The sequence below is a fragment of the Rhinolophus hipposideros genome (assembly GCF_964194185.1).
Source record: "Rhinolophus hipposideros genome assembly, chromosome: 2".
Classification (NCBI taxonomy): Eukaryota; Metazoa; Chordata; class Mammalia; order Chiroptera; family Rhinolophidae; genus Rhinolophus; species Rhinolophus hipposideros.
The window spans coordinates 99463156-99478563 of NC_138048.1; the positions used below are offsets into that span (position 1 = coordinate 99463156).

Consider the following 15408-nt stretch of genomic DNA (forward strand, 5'->3'; position numbering starts at 1 on the left):
AAGTTTTTCAAGTTCTGCAGACAATTCTATCAAAACGCCAGCCACCCCAGTAACACCGAAACTACTGGCCACACTGTTCTTTTCCCTACTGGTCCCTCTCCTGCAGAGGACACGTTCACTGTCTCACCACCGCTGACATCCGTGGGATCAAGAGGGGAATTCCCAGTAATGGAAGGCCTTATGGGGAGGCAGAGTTACAATGCAGACAGACGGGGTTTGCACAAAACAACTCTGAGAAGAGGGATGGATCCTTGTGGTTTCTGAAATGTTGCCAGTCGCACAAAGGAAATCTGATGCATGATTTTCAAGCCGGTTTTATAAAAATGATTCCAAATCCCTAAGTGCAATGCAGCCAAAACTGTAAATATTATTAACATCCCTGGAGTTGTGTAATATTATTTATTATGATTCCTCTTGGCACTCCGAAAGTCTCTTATCCTGGGCTCACAGAGCACTTGATTAAGTTACACACCATCAGTGGGGTTCACAGATGATGCAAGCTAAACATGGAGAAGTCCGAGAGCCTTGGCCCAAACCCCACAACTTGTAAGTGTGGTCTGAAGGACCCAGAAGAGTTATTCAGTGCCAAGCACTATTGCTACCACTGGTGCTGAGCGGGACCAAATGGATGATACCCTGGGGAAAACGAGGCGAGTCAATGGCTGGAACTGGAATAGGCTTCAATTGCAAAGTCAAGGTCATTAATACTCTCTTTACAAATGAGTCACTTACACTCAAATTAACCCTTGAAAGGACTTCATGAATAATTGACCCCCCTAAAGTGAACAGAGATGTAATCAAGAGCTCTTCTAAAATTTGCACATTGCATTTTTGACGTATCTCCCCCTTCCAGAAAGAAAATCCTAACTTAGGGCCCAGACATCAGCCCTGCTAAAGACCTAGAGTTTATTTCCAGACCATATCAGATCATTCTGGATAGTTTGGAAGCCCATAGTCATTCTATTTATGTGTCTGTCTAGCATTCTTTTGTTTACCTTTTAGTTATTCTTAAATTTGTGGCCAAAATACTGTATCAAGTATCTGTTGCAGTCAGAAATAAAAGAAATGAGAATTTGACAACTGAAAACTTAGGTCCACTGACATCAAATGGTCATCTTGCTATTGAGAGGACACCCAAATAATGAAAGAAGGGAGATACTCAGGCACTTGAATTATCTTCTTTTATAAATAAAAGGTCAAATGAGGGATTCTCTTTACTGAGTCAGCTAAAAGGATTCAAAATTACAAAGAGCCAAAACTCAGTTCTGAAGCACTCTTCCTGTTTACAGTGAATAAATTCCCAAAATGCGGAGGAATTAGATTTTAATGAGAATGTCTACTATCATGTTATTGCTCAATAGCATTTTGGCGAAATGATCTTACCCCGTTTTAGAACTTGGAAATTCTGACACAGCAATCAACCCAATGGGGACCAAATTACTGCTGTTGATATACAATCAGCTTTATTTTCCACCTTATAATCACTCCTTAGTTTAGTTTCATTTTGCAGACACTAATGAATGGGTTCACTGTTTATCTCTTTCCCACCAGCCAGTGGTTCTCCAAGTGTGGTCCCCAGAATGCAATGTTAGCATCACCTGCAAACGTGTTCAAAGTGCAAATTCTCAATCCCCACTGAAGACCTACTGAGTCAGAAACCCTGGGGTGGGATGATCTTCAGTTTACCAAAGCTTCCAGGTGATTCTGACGCATTCTAAAGTTTGAGTACCACTGCTCTGAGCCAGAGAAATGCCATCATCTGTGTCACTCAAATGTCCCCTGGCTTCGTCAGGGTGGTGGTCCTAAAGATGTCTCAAATATGTTGCTCCTCCCACTTACCCATGTTCATCATCCCCATCCCAAATGGCAGAGACTCAGACTTCCTCCTGTCTTGGGTCTCTCTGGAAATCTCAAAATAGGGTTGTCTCTTACAGGTTGTCCATTCTGCCCCAGCTACTGCTCCCACATCTCTCCAGGCTGATGGAGACGCCACAGTCCACTGTCACTCTGCACTGACCTACTACTCAGATGCTGAGCAAATGAGTCCTTCACTCTTACCTCCACCCACGGGCTACCGCCACACCCTTCCCTGAGCCTCACTGCCCTCCCGTCTGCAATCACACCCCTGCCCCTCTCCCACTCTCCCTCTCTCATGAGGCATAGCTGCTGTCTCCGGGCCGTAGGACACATCTGTCCGCCACCGGGCCTCCCTCTTGCTGGGGAAACTCACCAAACTAAAAGCTATAAGCCTGGTCCCAGGAGCAATGAGGGTTAGGTGAGGGGTTGAAGAGTTAAGGAGACTTTTTTTTTTTAAGCAAGATTTACAAAGACTGGTGATTCCTATGAGAAAGAAAAGGAGATCCAAGTTTTCTCCAGCACTAAGAAGACAGCCACAGAAATTACGGGAAAATCCTGCCCTGAGAACTGACTGAGGCAGAGCCATCAGGGTTGGTAGAAGGCAGCATAGAGGGCATAGGAGTGAACGTGTGTCAGAGAGAGACAGAAAGAGAGAGAGAGAGAAAGAGAGAGAGAGAGAGAGAGAGAGAGAAGTCAGAGTGAGTTCTCCATGTCACTGGTAGGCAGATAAGTTGACTGATGGTGCCCTGTGTCTGATGGCAACTAAAATAAGGTACATCAAAGCTGTAGTATAAAACATTAAGGACATCTCATCATTGGAAGATGTTACAAAGATCCCCTGAAAATTTTTAAATTATGGTCAAAAACAAATCCCAGGGGGCCCTCCATGTGAGTATGCCCTGACATTAAGTGAGGGCCGCTGTGCAGTCTGGGACATATTTAGCACCTTTCCCCACACCCTCACAATACCAGTGGGGCTCCCAATCATAAAAGCCACCCACCCCACAATTCCAATTGTTCTCAAGAGGGAAACAGCACCCCACTGAAAATGAAACCTGAAATAATCCACAAACTAAGAAGAGACATAAAAGGAGGAGCCATGGATTGAATTTACAAAGCAGCAAATACCAAAACTTAAAAGAGATTTTATATAAAGGGAATTCCTAGATTTCACTGTCTAGATAAAGGTGAACAAAGAGCAAAGATAAGCAAATTTTCTGTGAGAAGCCAGAGAGGAAATATTTCAAGCTTTGGGACCCATTCATTCTGTCAACTGTGCCATTTAAATTGAGAAAGCAGCCACTGAAATAAATGGATGGCCAGGGCTGAGCTCCAACAAACTTTATTTACAAAAAACAGGTGACAGGCCAGATTTGGCCTGTGGCCTTGGGGTTTGCCATCCCTTGGATTTCAAGTCTAAGTATGCAGTTAATGAGGGATTGGGCAACACTGGAAATTACGTTTCATCTGCTCTTTTCAAGAAACAAGATGGTAATCAATATAATAATATTCTTTCCTCAGATACTTCTGTGCCAGGATTGGAAGGTCTATACCATAGGCTAACATGTATCTTCCTTACACTTGTCATTGTTGACACCATTCTCCCCCCACCACCACCACCACCAAGTTCGATCTTTGTATCCCAGAGAAAGGGACATTACAAAATGGATTATCATCCTGCTCCTTCAATAAAAAAGCAGATAAAATGTACAGTCTCGAGCTACGCAGTCCTTTCCTCGCATGCGTGCTTATACTTGATACCAGGTCAGGATCTCAGTTTTAAGGAAGGCCCAGGCAAAGGACATGCAAACAGACTAACCCTGTACCATCTCCCCCGACAGGGCTGCTCCCTCTGAATAAGACAGAGATTCAATCTCAAAGTCCTATATGACTCAGCCAACCCCCCTGCAGCACCAGCTGGGGTTACGTCACCTGCATAAGTTCAACATCTGGAAATCCACAGAATGACCCCGGTGGATGGGAGCAGTGCTCGGGGAGCATTTTTCCAAGTTCATGGGGACTGCAAACATGACACTGGGCAGATGGCAAAGACCTAATAGAAGAGTTATGATTTGGCTCCTCAACCCAGCGCTTCATCCCCACATCAGTGGATCTCTCCAGAACAAAGCTCCCAGGAGCCCACAGATTTGGCCACTCTGAAAGCACATGAGAGAAAGTTCCAGAGCTGCAGAGAAAAAACTTTGACAAGCCTCAGAAACGGTCAGAATTCATTTTCTTTATAACATTAGAACACATGATCTAAGGGCCCCAATATAAAAGTTCCTTTCCTCACATGGGTTTCCTTAACAGCGAGAGGAGCACTTCAGTAACCGTAAGAAAAGCCTGGATCTACAGCCTATGTACACATGTCTAGTTCACATGGTTTTCATCAAACTTAAAAGAGAAGCTGTCCTTTTTCTTCTCACATCTAACAGTGAAGCATCCCAAAGGACATGAAAAGCTCTCAGACTGAATCAACCACAGACGGGAAACACTAACAGGGCCAATTGCCTTGGATGAAGGTGGGGGGAAAGGCTCTTCCTATGTGTCTGGTACACAGGCGATTAAAGCATCCCAGGTCAGCCAAGGACCCTGCACCACCTCCTCCTTATCACACATCCAATTTGATGACTTCCAGAACTAGGATGTAAAAAAGTCTCTGTGTTAGGAAGTAATAGCAACCAGAACAATATGAGCCTCTGAAGGACAGGTGTGTGCGCAGTTGGACCTGGACCATACGAAAGAGAAATTCTCTCTTCTCTTGCCACCAGTGCAGATGGATGGGATCCGACGATCATTTCCTCAGCAGGCAAAAACCCAGGGAAGAGGAACTGGGAAAGGTCACGTCCAAACGAATCTATCAACCAAAGGAAGAGAGTCCCAGAATGTGCAGGCAGACAGACACACACCACCCACAAGTGAAGGAAAAGGCCACCACTGATTTAAAATAGCCAACTGCTCCCAGGAGCCTTCCTACAAATGGCTCCTGAGAGAGCTGTGTGGTCAGGTGGTCAGCTGGGTCCGTGAAGGTAGGAAGCAACTAAAAAAGGTGTACCCGAGAGATGGAGAATATTCTGTGTGACTCTTCCAACAACGAGTGTCTCCTTTCACTTTATATAAAACAAATGGGAAAGCCTCAGTTTTAGAGGGTCTTCTACCCTTCGGGCCCCAAAGAGAGAGAGTCCCATTCCACATGAGACACACCTATAAAGTGCTTAGCACAAGGCTGGGAATTTTTAGTAAAAGTAGCTAGAATTTATGACAATATTATTATCTTATTAACACCACCAATAATAATACTCAAGGCTGTCACTGAAGCATGTGTTCCTTCCAGAGATGAAAACTAAGCTACAATCTAAGCAAACCCATTGAGTTAATTAACAAATTGCTTTCTAGAAATCAGAGCTAAATATTTAAAGAATATTTAAAATATTCTCTCAAAGTCCAGGACAGCCATATGTAAAAACTTAAAGTATGTGTCACTTCTTCCCTTGCCATTTCTAATACGGGAATCAGGGACAAGAGTGATCAATTATTGATTCTAGAAACCAAAGTTTTTGCAACGAAAATGGCACACATTGCCTTCTCCCAGGTTGTTTTTCTGGATTACCCTCTTCCTTTACTCCTCCATCACATGGTGAGATGAAAGGGTTGCTATTGCCTCTCCTGGTTTTAACATCCTCCCTTTTCTTCATGCTGCTTTCCTTCCAAGGTCCCTGGGACTCCATTTTACTAACTAGGGAAGGGAATCTGATCTTTGGAGCTCCTGAGTGATTTGAGAGAAAATTGGCCTCTTATTTATTTGTCACCATGACCCAACAGAATGCATTCTTCACACTCTCTTCCTTTGACTGTCTCTCAGGCCCCAACCAGGCCAAGTTCACCACCAACAAAGTGATGGAAACAAGCTCCAGGACTCCCTCCCTGCCATCTAGACCACCAACCAGCCAGCCTTCCCCATGTTACGCAAGGATTCCTCTAAAGGATCGTGGATATCATTCTCCCATACTGAAGGACTTTCAGTAGTTTTTCATTTTCTGCTGGTAAAATCCAAGCTCCTCAGTGTTGCCTTTAAAATGTCTCCTCAGCATGACTCCAGCTGAACTTTCCCTCTTTCGCCCACACAGACCCTTCCAAATCCTACACGCCAGCCCCACAGGACGATTCCTCCTCTGCGATAGACCCTGCACTTCCACGCCCCGCCATCTCCCTCATGCTGCTCACCCAGCCTGCATGCCTTCCCCACCCCCATGGGTCCCAGCCGCCCACCCCCAATTATTTTTTTTCAATTTTTTTATTCACTGATAAACTCAAAGTCCATTTCTAGATGTTCCTTTCTCTGGAATGCTTCATTTGTTTCATGAGTAAGCAAAGCCCTATAAAGGGTGGCTTCCCCTAGTCCTCAGACTCAGATCCACCTTCGTCTTGACTAATCTGAAAGTAATGAAGTTCTTCGGTCTCCTAGTCAGACACAAGCACACGAAGCCAACCACGAAGACTGTTCTCCATAAGGTACTTCTTGGTAAGGTACTTCAAATATCTTCTAGAGAACTGTTTCTCAGAAACAACCATGATTTTGTTCATGAAGCATTCAATGTGAGCAATATTCCCCAGATTTCCAGTTTTTCTATTGACTTGAACTTTCTCCTGTAGAAACTGTGCAGTTTCCAGAATCAAAAATTCCATCTTCTACTGGATGAGAAAGGTCCAACTCAAATGTCCAGGTTGACTTCTTAGGTTTCTTGACTTTTGGCATCATCCTTAAGGTAGGACATGTGACCAGAGAACCCCACACCTCAATTCTTGTAAAACGTCTACTTATGCTGCAGGATCCGCTTCAGGTGCTAGGTATCCCACAAAGCGATCTTTGCTCCTGCCTGCACAAAGTGATCACCCTGCTCAGGGCTTTTACCCCACTTTGCTTATACAAATGCTCCTTGATTTATGATGGGACTACATTCCAATAAACCCATCATAAGTTGACAATATCCTAAGTTGAAAATGCATTTAATACCCTGAGCATCATAGCTTAGCCTCGCCTCCCTTAAACATGCTCAGAACACGTACCGCTCGACAAAATCATCTAACATAGTGAAGACACTGCAGAGTATTGGTTATTGACCCTTGTGATCACGTGGCTGCCTGGGAGCTGCGGCTCGCTGCCGCTGCCCAACATCCCGACATATCCTACCACATATCATTAGCCCAGGAAAAGATCAAATTTCAAAGATCAGCGTAGGTTTCTACTGAGTTTGTATCACTTTCACTCCATCATAAAGTGGAAAACTCCTAGGTTGAACCATCGTTAAGTCAGGGACTGTCTGTATCAAGGCTTATGTGTTAAGTGTTGATGATCATGTCTAACTGCCCCAGCAAATTATAAGTTCCCTGAAGACAGTAATCAACCCCAGTAAACCCAACAACAACTCCACTGCTTCACACACTGTGAATCAATCAATGGATATGTACCGAAATCGGAAATGAGGAAATACAATTAAAACACTGGGAAAGAGTAGGGAGTCCAGACTGACCTTCCTCCCCACCTTAGAACCTGATCAGACCCAACTGTAAACAAATGCTTGGAGCACAGTAAGAACTTCCATTCCACCAACCTACCCGTTTCTCATTCTACCTGAAACCTAAGCCCCTGAACCAGGAGTATTAACCTACTGTTGGTTTATGAGATCTAAATATTTCCCATAAAGCCAAGATAAAGTTAGGAATTTATTTAATACGCGTGCCTCACCACAACCCATTAGTAACTAGAGTGAAGTCTACAACACATGTAACAGCCTGAGAAGGCCTGATGGCTGGCATGCAAGGATCTTCAATGCTACAGTGGTACCTTGGTTTTCGAACATAATCCATTCCGGAAGACCGTTCAAGTTCTGAAACGTTCGAAAACAGCCGACAGCTACACCTCAGGATCTTGCACTCAGTGGAAGCCGTGTGACATGTTCGACTTCCAAGGCGTGTTCGAAAACCGAAGCATTTACTTCAGGTTTACAGCGTACAGAAACCGAAATGTTCGTCAGCGGAGACATTCGAAAACCGAGGTACTACTGTATTACAATTTGGGGGACCATTTTGGGACACCTTGTAGTGGCCTCTAAAGTGAATCACATTACCATTTCATCTGACCCAAGCAAAGATCCTGGTCTGCAGCTGAATCACCACAAGTCACAGGAAGAAAGGCATGGTCTTTAATAGGAATTTCATCATAATATGCAAGAAGAAAGCTCTTGCCACCAAGCAGAGAACAGACGCAAACTTTCCAGGACACCTGCAGGTCAGTTCACACCTCCAGTCCCTGCGCATGGGCCAGACGCTCAAGGCCACATTTTACCTACAGAGTCAGGGATGTGGAGGACACATTCCTGGTGGTTTTCAACAGGATGACCCAGGACAGTCTCACTGAAGAAGGAAGACGATAGAACCTACACCTGAAGGAGCAGATGGAGCACCTGGGGAAGAGTGCTCCAGGTAGAGGGAAGAGCTGGGAGGGGGCTTGCCTAGTATGTCTGAGCAACAGCCAGTGTAGAGCAAGCAAGTCGGGAACAGTAAAAGGGAGAGGGCAGCTCCTGTCGACCCCAGAAACCACTGTAAGCACTTTGGTTTTTATGCTCCAGGTTGAAAAGCACAGGGGGTTTCGGGCAGAGTGTCACTGTCTGACCTAAAAGATGACCTACAGTGATTGCTCTGAGACAGTACAATAGGAAGGCAAGACAAAAACAGAGGGACCAATTCAGAGGTTGGTGCAATAATGCGGGGAGAAGGCTCTGTGGCGTCTACACCAGGACTAAACAGCGGCCATACTGATTGAGGGTTTTCTCAACAGCTACTACCATGGATTTAAGAATACCCATGGGTGTCCACCTCTCCCACCCCGGTGGCTCCAGGCAGAGGCCCAGCGGCAGGCTCTGATGACAGACAACACACGACTGAGAGGAGAGGAGAGGCCTTTGCAGCTTTTCAGGCCAACTCCACAGAAGCTATTATCAGAAAGTAAAGCAATAAGCCTTGCCCAGCTTTAAACATGGGGAGTTACAGAGGTCACCCCAAATGAAAAGGAAACCGAGAAACAACCTTCTTTTGGAAGCGCCCCTGGAAACACAAAAGAAAATACACACCACCAGAGAAGAAAGGCAGCCTGCTAAATATTTTCCAACAGCTCAGGACTCCACAGAGAACTCAGTCTCAAAGAGTAGCCCTTCAGAGCTAGCTGGGTGGCGAGTCCTCTTAGAACTGTCCATTCTTTTTACTGCAGCTGAAAGAAAGAAAGGGCGGTCAAGGTTACACACTCAGGTGGCTTTGAAGCCCAGCTGTGTCCCAGGCCTCCCAGGCCCCACTGAGAGGTCTGTGTGGGTAATCACGGACTGAAGATTTGAGTAAACTGCTCCTCTGCGCTCCTCCCATGGTCGCTCCCAGATATGGCTGGGAACAGCAGCGCTGGCCAGCACCGCACAGCACCCTGGGCAGGAGTCTCCACTCTGGAGCCAGCTCAACCCCAGCCACATCTGCGGCCTTGGGCAAGTAATTAATGCTGCCAGCCTCCTCCTTCCTCCTCTGTACAATGGGGATTAAATTATATCATGAATAACAGTACCCAGCACAAGGACAACACTCCATAATGGGGAGTTTTTCTTGGGTTCGTTATTGTTCTTTCACTTACCTGTCTGTGAATGCATGAGAAATTTATTCATTAAAGCAAAGTCAATGAAAAAATTCACTATTACCAATAAGCAAAAGATGCATCATCATTAACCAACAGAGTGATAAAAACGGGATGGTGACACATTGTATACTGATGTGCCATTTTAAACATATATTCCAGTATCCCATATGCAAGTCAACTAATTACCCTAAAGCTTCTAAAGATATATCCAACATAGGTACTCATTAAGCATGCAAGATTGTCCAAAAGGAAGCCCCAATTTAGAGCTGAACTCTACAACTGAAATGACCACCTGACTTGTTGTTTTGTTGTTACTGAATAAGCATTACCTGGACAGAGTATCAAAATACAGATTCCCACACCCCTCACCCAGACCCTGAAGCAATACGGTGTTTTTTCACAAGTACCCTCAATTCTAATGAAGCTGGCTTACTGATCCCATTTAAAAGGACTCTGCTGGGAATTCAACACACACACAGAGCAGAAACATCCTTTCTGGAGATGCCCATCTACCTACCTCTCCAGCCTGGTGTCCCTCACTTCCCCCTCCAGGATCCCCAGAGCACATGACCTCCTCAGGCCTGAGCTCACACCACCCATGACTGCAGCCAGGAATGCCTTGTACCTCCACCTCCAACCTATCTGGCGATTCCTGTACTCATTAGTCCAGACCTTATCGCCTCAAGGAAATCTTCCTGACCACTCACTCATTCATTCGCCATCTCTTGAAAGCCTACTAAGAACCAATGTTCTTGGTACTGGGGATGTGAGATGAGATCCACAGAATTGATATTCTTGTAGATAAAGACACAACTAATACACAACATGGAGTCCAGAGTCCAGACTGCTGGCCCTCGAATCCTGGGATACGCTGCTCAACCCGTTATGGAGCTGTTGTCGGGATTCAGTGAGAGGTTGTCGGCATGCATGTAAGAATGAAATAACAAATTATCACTACTAAACAGGCAATACCATTTCAGACCCTGACAGTTACTATAATAAGCAGGGTACCATGATAGCGGTGGTGGTAGAGGATTATTTAGGGTAGACCTTGAAGGAGCTGGATCCTGAGGCTTGGCCAGTCTCAGGGACCCAACATCGCCACTTCAGTTCCCAGATGACAAAATCCCAGGTGTCAGAGAACCATTCTCCAGCACTTATGCACACAACGCACCCCTTGGCCAGATCTTGAATATTCTCATCATAAAGATTCGAGCAACAGTCCTTCCAGCAGTTCCTAGAGCACGGGGTTGACAGGGGGAGGCACGGCAAGAGAGGAAGGACAAGGCAATCTGCAGAAATCCTGAGGGACGCTGCAGGTGAACAAGCGTTCCATGGGCCCAGATACCAGCAAGGAAGGGAACTTTTTTTTTTTAAGATTTTTTATTGGGGAAGGGGAACAGGACTTGATTGGGGAACAGTGTGTACTCCCAGGAAAGGGCGTTATCAAGCACTTAACTTTTTTCCAAGTTAAGTTGTCCTTTCAGTCTTAGTTGTGGAGGGCGCAGCTCAGCTCCAGGTCCAGTTACCGTTGCTAGTTGCAGGGAGCGCTGCCCACCATCCCACGTGGGAGTCGAGGAATTGAACTGGCAACCTTGTGGTTCACAGCCTGTGCTCCAACCACCTGAGCCATCTGGGAGGCAGCTCAGCTCAGGGTGCCGTGTTCAATCTTAGTTGCAGGGGGCGGAGCCCACCATCCCTTGCGGGACTCGAGGAGTTGAACCGGCAACCTTGTGGTTGAGAGCCCACTGGCCCATGTGGGAATCGAACCGGGAGCCTTCGGAGTTAGGAGCACGGAGCTCCAACCATCTGAGCCACCGGGCCGGCCCAAGGATGGGAACTTTAATTATCATCCCAATGCAGCTTCTTTGAATCCACATGCTAGTGAAACCGGCTGACATTTGAACTCTCAGTCTGCAACTTTGTGCTACTTCTCTGGGTATAGTGTGAACTACCTGAGGCTGGGAACACATCTATCTTTGAATGCACACAGACATGAGATAGGGGCACGCAATAAACATGGATGAAGAAAGGGATGAAACTACAAATGGTCCTGGTACTAATGCATCAAAACGTACAGATTGCCTTGGAATGGTAATGACTGGACCTGGCAGGCCACAACATTTTTGATCATCTCATAGAATCCTACATGCCAAGGTGGGTGATATATGATGAAATAGGCCCTAGAGCTATGATGGACTTGTCCAGGGTCTCACATCTATTCATCAAGCACTATAGCATGACAATTACAACCCAGAAATGGCAGGCAGCTCATACCATCCCTCTCCACTTGTAAGTCTGGGCCCAGGAAAACTTTATACCCTGGAGCAGCTCATACTATTCAGCTCCTCCCTGCCTGTCTCCCAACTTCTTGTGTTTCTACGTCCCAGTGAATCTAAAAGAAATGGCTGACCAGTTACTCCTTTAAAAATCCCTGATGTCTTCATCATTGACACTCCAGAGGAGACAGATCCTTCCAGAAGATTCTAGTGCCCTCTAGAAGGGTTTCTGTAGGATATGTAACCTCCACTGCTAGTCATGGTGAGTCCTAGTTAGAAGGGGAACATATTAGCTGCCTCAAATGGGGGTGAGGGTGTTCAGATTAAAGGTTGAAAATCTGAGGTCTACAGGATAAAATTTCTAACCTTTGCTTGGAGATGCTTCACAAACTGGAAGCGACCTGCCCTCCTGGCCTCCTTCCTAAGCTATTCCCCACACTGTAGCCACACCAGCCTCCTTGATGCCCCAACCCCATGAACACGTTGAGATCCTCACACTTTTGCTAGTGAACTCTACTGAGAAGTTCTGTTCCCCCATGCACATAGTGGCTTCCTAAAGAAATTTTACTCATCTTTCAAAATTCCAAAATCCCAAGTGTCACCAACACTCCCTAAAGATTCCCTTGAATGCCTCCGAGACAACTACCCATGCTACAGCATCACTCTGGACCAGCATTCAGCACAGACGGCAACCTGCCCCGTGACAGGTTTGGTCATGACAGGGTGAGCTTCTCAAAGACACAGACTCTTTAGCACATCATCATTACCTAATAGAGCCACTTAATAAACACTGATTGAAGGGATGTCCAGGTATGAGATCTGCAGACAGCACCGTCTTGAAGATGTGAACATTCAGGAAGAGCACTCTCCTTTCTCCTTCCCCCGTTACACACTTTGGAAATACCCAAGGTTTCTCCCATCACTTTGTGATGAATACCAGTGTAACACTTCACTTAAAGCCCGTCTTCGCCACAAGACTAAGAGCTCTTTGCAGCCAGGGGCTGTGTCTGGTATTTACTGCTGCGTCTGCAGGCCCAACCCTACATCCGGCTCATGGCAGTATGAACAGTCAGTTGGTGATAAATGAACCCCTCACGTATGAGACCAGTTGCCACCCTAGAAGGTTGTACGTGAACCTTGAAAAGATTATGATGAGTGAAAGAAGCCAGTCACAAAAGACCAAATATTTTATGATTCTATTTATATGAAATTTCCAGAATAGGAAAATCCACAGAGACAGTAAGTAGATGAGTGATTGTCTAGGGCAGCAGAAGAGAGAAGATCTGGAAGGAAACGGGGAGTGACTGCTGATGAGTATGGGGTTTCTTTGGGCATGATAAAAATGTTCTGAAATTGACTGTGGTAATGACTGTACCACCCTGGAATACTAAAACCCACTGGATTGCATGCTTTCAATGGGTGAATCGCATGGTATGTGAATTATATCTTAGTAAGACGTTTTTAAAAAATTGTACAAGTTCTGCTGTTATGGATATTCAAAAATTAGATCTGCTCAAGAAAGCTAAATAGGATAATTAGAAGAAACCATGGACATCTTTCAGAAAACACATGATTTTCTTTAAAAAAAAAAACACAGGTTTGATTTTATTTAGTAGACGATAACCAGATCTTAAAAGAATGCGTTGAGAACATCAGATCTGAGCTTCTTATTTTTAAAGTACTAGAAACTGGGGTGCAGAAGTTCAATGACTTGTCTAAGGTCTCACAGGCAGTTGATAGAGACTCAATGACAACAGCATTATTCACACAAAATAGCCAAACGGGGGAAGCAGCCCAAGTGTCCATCGTCAGACAGATGGATAAACACAATGTGGCCTATACATACAATGGAATATTATTCAGCCACAAAAGGAAAGGAAATCCTGTTACAATCTGCCACGTGGATGGTCCTTGGGGACATCAAGCTCTGTGAAAGAACCCAGACCCAAAATGACAAATGCTATATGATTCCACTCGTACAGGAGTCAAATCCAGAGAACCAGAAAGTAGCATGATGGTTCTCAGGGGTTGGGGGAGAGGAGGAATGGGGTATTCGCATTTAATGGGTAGTTCCAGTTTTGCAAGGTGAGAAGAGTTCCGCAGATTGGTTGTACAATGATGTGAATGTACTTACCACCACTGAACTCTACACTGACCACTGGTTAAGAAGGTGAATTTTATGTTATGTGTATTTTACTACAATTAAAGACAAATTTAAAAAAAAATCCAACTCACGTCTCCTAAGTCCTGTCCTAGCCACACTCTGCAGCATGACCCTCCCAGCCCTAGAGGAACACCTTGCAAAAAGGAGAGCCGCCTCTGCTGGGTCAGACTTCACTAATGGAGAAATCAGAGGGACTGAAGTCGCTGCTTCCAAGGAATTTCAAGAATTTTAACAAATCTCCACAGGTCCGATCAGCACACCGATCAATAAAACGGAGGCCACTCCACCGGTCTGAGTCTTCCCAGAACAAAGCCCTGCAGAAGGCAAGAGGGGGGCTGCAAAAGCTAGCTGGCAATGGGTACAGTACAGATCAGGCTGCTTTTTCAAGGACAGCACTCCTCAGATATAAGTGAGCCTAGGAATCAACCAGGGGGCTGGTGGCAATGCAGATTCTGGCCTGAGAGTCTGCACTTCTAACCAACTCCCAGATGATGCTGGTGCCATGTTGGTCCCAAGGACCACTCTTTGACACTTTGTGGAGCTAGGGTAGGCATGAACTCTACCCCACATTCCTTTCCCCAAATGAGACACTAACTTCCTGGGCTTGGGGCTCCAGGAAATCATTGTATTTTCAGTAGGGCTAAGCACCCAATCGCAAGTCAATAAATCTCAATTCTACTTGCTTGAGTTAGAAAATATATATATTCAATTTTTATGGTTTATGAAAATGTAAGTTTGATTTATGTGCAAACTGGATCAGTGGGTGGGCTGCTTGATTGTGGGCATGGGAGGAACCAACTGTGGTTCATTCATTAAAGGGAATATTAAATATGACTTATAACTTATACGTCAGTGCTATTTGGTCTAATATCTGGTTCACAGACTCATTCATGTCCTTTGGTAAGCTATACTGACAAAAGCCACTACACAGAGAGCCTAAATATTCTGTACTTAGTCATAGACAACATGTATTTTTAACCTTGGTTTTCATGAAGTTTGGGTTTTCATGCCAATTCCTAGTGACAACTAACTAGGAAGAAAAGTCGTCTGCACAGTAAGAAGAGTTTTGTAACGTGGGAGGCTTCAATGAACAAGACAAATGTTACCCAGGAAAAGACAAGCTGCAAGGGAAATTATAATGACAGATTATGTTTTCAGGATTGGAGGTCACCAATTAAAATTAAAAGTATCCTTTTAGGGAGAAAAAAACCACACTTTTTAAAAAGAGAAAGTAAATAATCGGCCCCTTGCAATCAAAAACTATCCTAAAATACGCCATAGAAACTGAATGTGGCTACAAAGAACTTTGCAACTTTGCACCAAGTGAGCATCTAACTTTCACTACAGTTGCTAATACTCATTCCTTTATCTGTGTCAACTAATTGGCCCTCTAATTTTATTGCTATTAATGATTAGCAAGTCCCCAAAATAGG

The 15408-nt window shown here is 44.9% G+C and overlaps 1 protein-coding gene and 1 pseudogene across 2 annotated transcripts in view; both read right to left on the reverse strand.

Annotated features, from left to right (window-relative positions):
• Positions 1 to 15408, reverse strand: part of TIAM1 (TIAM Rac1 associated GEF 1) — a 347472-nt gene that overhangs the window by 237965 nt on the left and 94099 nt on the right. The window lies entirely within an intron of this gene.
• On the reverse strand, positions 6253 to 6616 carry LOC308509028 (ribosomal protein eL22-like 1; annotated as a pseudogene). The gene has a single exon. The product of its transcript is annotated as a ribosomal protein eL22-like 1 (transcript).